The 4,991-nt window shown below is 39.6% G+C and overlaps 1 pseudogene; it reads right to left on the bottom strand.

Moving 5' to 3' along the window:
- LOC109846369 overlaps positions 1-3,384 on the bottom strand; it is a 17,622-nt pseudogene extending 14,238 nt beyond the window's left edge.

Below are 4,991 nucleotides of genomic sequence, written 5' to 3'. Positions count from 1 at the left end.
GGGGGGGGGGGAGCCACTAAATGGTGGCTCGGCCCTAGGCGAGTTAGTTTGTACTACCTCGGGTACTTTAGATCAACTCTCTCATTCGGTCTCGGAATGAGGTGATTCAATATGCATTGAAAAGCTAACAAAAAGATCTACAAGCTTTGTCTTTTAAGCTTCTCCAGAATTAAATCACATCATGGTCAAATCTCAGTTCTTTGTATAAGCCACCGAATGGTGGCTCGGCACTGTGCGAGCCAGTTTGTACTTCCTCGGGGATTTCCGAATGGTGGCTCGGCACTGTGCGAGCCAGTTTGTACTTCCTCGGGTATTTTGGCTCTAACTCTCTCGTCTGATTTCGGAATGAGGTGATTCAAGATGCTTTAGAAAGATGGAGAAGATACCTACAACTTCCAATACGCGAACCATACATGGTGTGGGCAAGACACACATGGTATTTTTCCCCTTTTGGGCGAAACACAACTCCTAGCTGAGTTGTTTTGTCGTTTCGCATGTCATGTTGACTCATACGCTTCACCGATTCACTTCATATATTTTGTTAACTTGAAGATGGTCAGTGAGCATATTAGCCATGTGGAGTAGGTCAGTGAGCGCGTGGGTTAATTGGAGGTGGCTGATGAACGTGCGGGCCACTTGGAGGTGGCCGGTGAGCACACGGGCTACTTGGAGGTGGCTGATGAGCGTGCGGGCCACTTGGAGGTGGCAGATAAGTGTGTGGGCCACATGGAGGTGGTCGGTGAGCATACGGGCCACTTGGAGGTAGCTGATGAGTACGCGGGCCATATGGAGGTGGCCGGTGAGTGCACGAGCCACTTGGTTTGCCATTCCAGTGGCTTTTTTTTTCGAGCCACTTGGTTTGCCATTCCAGTGGCTTGTTGCTACGTTATCAACGGTTCATCGATTCGCTTCATGCGCTTGTTGGTGTTAGATAATCCTCCTTGATTCGAATAATAATATTCATCGTCTTCTCTCCATCTCGAACTATGTGTGGGAACCTATAGGTAATTTTTGACGCATATAGTTTGCACGAGACCGGATATCGCTCATGCAGCGGGAGTTGTAAAGCAGGTTTGCAATCAATCCAAGGAAGCAGCATTAGGAGGTCGTGAAGTGGATATTGTGATACTTGAGAGGGACTATAGATATGCCACTGTGTTTTAGGAGAAAGGAGTTGATACTACAGAGATATGTGGATACAGATTTCACCAATGATCATGATATGAGGCGAAGTACCACGGGGTATGTTTATACATTAGGGTCAACAGCAGTGAGATGGGTCTCACGTTTGTCGAAGATAGTGACTTTGTCCACGACTGAGGCAGAGTATGTCGTAGTGACTGAAGCCATCAATGAGATGATTTGATTGACCGGGTGTCTGGAAAAGTTGGGTTTGAAGCGGGTGAATGGAGTTATTTATTGTGATAGCCATAGTACTATATACCTTGCCAAGAATCCAGTATCATGGCAGAATGAAGCACACTGATGTACATTACCACTTCATATGCTCGCTGATAGAGGACGAGAAGTTACAGTTGGAGAAGATTTTGGAGAGTAAAAATCCTACAGATATGTTGAAAAAAACAGTGGCCATAGTAAAACTAGAGTTGTACGCAACTTCAGTCGGCCTTCATGCGTAGGAGATGAAGACGGAGTCACACTAGGAGCAAAGATGGGATCACCGAGATTGATTGAAGAATGAATTTTTTTGGGGAAGAGAAGATGCTTGCAAAGATGACGGGAGTTTGGGAGAGCTCGCTGATGGTGGTTTGGTCTTCAAGTAGGAGATTGTTAGTTTTGGATGTATGAAGACTGAAACCTAAAAACAAATCATCGCAGCAGGAAAGCCTCTAGTCAGTCGACCGATGAGGCAAATTAGTCAACCGATTCTCAGATCAGTCGATTGAAGAGAAGATCAGTCGATTGACGAAACCCTCTGCATTTGTGAAAAATTTCTGCTCGGTCGACCAACACTTATGAGTCGACTGATAGGAGCTTATCAGTCGACCTATGAGAGTTATCAGTTGATCGATAATGTGCACAAGGAGTACACAAGAAGAAACTGTTCTCATCAGTTGACTGACGCAGAGTATCAGTCGACTGATGTCGGGTTTTCCAGCTTTCCAGGTTCGGATTAGAAATTGTTTTGGTCTAGGTTTCATATATAAACCTTAAATGTTTTAGGGTTTGTAAGTACATGAAAAAGAGTGTCTTTGAGAGGGTTTTCTGAACACTTTGAGACCGTAGATCTTAGAGAGAGAGTGGCCATTTGTAGGTATTGTAATCTTTAGTTAATCAAGAAATTTTTTGGTGTGCCTCCCGAGAACGTAGGCACGTTTGTCGAACCTTGTTAAATCTGATGTTCTCTCTTCGTTTACCCTTTCCTACAAGTTTTCATATTTGCTATAATTTCTTGCTTGCTATACTTTCAACACAAGATCCGGAAGGGCACGGGTTGTCATTGTTACAACCCCAACAACCACCACCCTTTTCGATACTTGAACGTATAGTGATCAGTTATCTTTCTAGTAATAAGCCAGTTAGCTACATTTGTCGGGGTCGCAGATGGCATTTTAGCAAACCCACACAAGAGAACAGGTATGTCCGCTAAAGGGATCCACTTCTTTTCTAAAAAAATCTTGCTTAGCGTTCGAATAGGCACTGGAAGTATTACTCCAATCAAGAATAATTGTACCAAGTTTTGGTAGATCCACTATGCCCAAAAGAGTCAAGTAGAATCGATAAGTCCCCACATGACGGAGGAGTCAAGGGTTACTCTATATTTGGGGTAAGTCCATGTGCTATTGGAGTACAACGCTTAAATGTCATAGGCGTCATTGACGCTATTAAGCATCCACCAAGCCTTTGCTAGATTAATGTTCCCAGCTTATAGTTCCAACAAGCTGTACAATTAGTATTTAAATTAGATATATAAGCGCTTACAAGTAAGAAGGAAAATTTACTAGTTGAGATGGTGCAACCTAGGTGGGATTTTTATGTAATGGCTGAGCTTGAGATTAGAAAAATAGGAGAGGGCATGAACAATGATGATTTGCCCCTCTATCTTGAAGAGAAGGTTGGCAATGGGTTTCCCCGGAAGAACATATCCAACCAAGAATTGTGTTATTATGTCATACCCAGGTTGTTGCAACCACACAAAAGCACATAACAAATCTTATAGTTTCACTCCATACTCCTAGTCGAGGATAATAAAGAATGATCCGTAGTGGTTGGAGTTACTATACATGACATATTAGTTGGACATGTACCTCCCACTTAACCCTCCTCAATTATTATGATGAGTCCTATCTTGCCCAAATTACCTTGAAGCAGGCATTTATAAGTTCCCGGATAGAGAGTCAGTAAGCTACAAAGAATCAACATTATCTTTAACTGTTGGTCATATATTTAGTTAAATTTTAAACATACTCTCATATCCAGTCAATGTTAAGACTGTGTCCATGCAATTAACTTAGTTTGATGAATAACAAATCTTTATATTGGTCTAATTTGTATTTGCGATTATTTTTTATATAGGATATAATCGATAGTGGAATCAAACAGAATGAAAATTCGCTCAAAATAATGACTATGCAAGCAGACTCTTCGATGGGCCTTAGACTCATCAATGAACAATGTTCCTCATCGGTGAATCTACTATTATATCATTAATTTTTTAACCTCCCATTAATAGAAATCTTAACAAAGACTAGCCCATCATTGATGAGCAACTTGCCCATTGATGAGCAAAGAAGAAGCCTTTTGATTTAAAGCTTACCCTATTGATTAAAAATTACAGAAGCATGTTATTCACTTATGAGTACTTGACCCATCGATGAGCATATTGCCCATCGATAAGCCTCAGTCAAATATTCAAGTGAAAAGAGCATCATAAATGAGTTAATCATAATTTAACTCTAGAAAAATAGCTAACTTTGAGCATATGCTAGTGACTATATATTTGTCACGAATCTACAGAAATAGACAATACTCAAATTGAAGGTATATAGCTCGGGATATGAATGATTTAGCAAGGTGATGCCAAAATAATTAGCAATAAGCTAGAAAATACACGAAGACTGAAACTTATAAGGGCCACAACTTTCTCTCAGTTATTAGAATCACTATTATAATAGCTTTTTGGAAAACTCTTGATTTGATCTATAAGTCTAGAGACCACTTGCCCATTGATGAGAAAATTTGCCCATCGATGAATAGTTACTAAATTTCAAAATTCTAATATGATGTGGATTCATTCTGAGCCATTCATTGCTAGGAGTATATAGACTCTTTCCTCATATTTTTCATTAGAGATTTCTGACCTACTTTAGAGAGAAAAAGAAAGATATAAAAAAGGATAGCGAGGATTTCAACTTTGGTGACTAATCTTGCTTGGACATCTTAGAAAGCATCCTTGAGGTCGTTCATCATCATCTGATCATCATCTTTCGAGGAGTGATGGCCTCAGATCTCATCTTCTTCATTGTTCTTCTAGATCTTTAGAACAAATCTTTTGGATAATGATCTCAATCAAAAAGATATGTAAGATCTTTCTAGTTATACTTAATTGATATTTATTTTATTATATTAAACTTATTTTTATGGCGTACTCAAGCAGGTATAAATTGAGGGTTTATGATGTACTCAAGTAGGGTAAATTGAGGGTTTACTGCACACTCAAGTTGATGTTAATTGAGAGATTGGTTACTGGCTATGATTAGAGATACTCACATGTGAAGAGTTTAGGTTAGATGACTAGTTTGGAAGAAACTATGGTCTCAGTCTTTTAACCCTATTGAATCAGATGTGTGATTCATAGAACTTTCATAGTAAAGAAGCCCCTTCACCAGAAGAATGAGTGAATGTAGGATTATTTATTCGAACCACTATAAAATCTTGTTTGTTCTAGCTATGATAATATTCTATGATTTGTATTGTTTACTGTTTTTCTTATTATTATTTTTATTCCACTGCATATTCTATGATATCTC

This window comes from Asparagus officinalis, chromosome 6, assembly GCF_001876935.1.
Source record: "Asparagus officinalis chromosome 6, Aspof.V1, whole genome shotgun sequence".
NCBI lineage: Eukaryota > Viridiplantae > Streptophyta > Magnoliopsida > Asparagales > Asparagaceae > Asparagus > Asparagus officinalis.
Note: the sequence above shows the minus strand (reverse complement) of the source record. Positions and strands in the feature narration are given on the sequence as shown.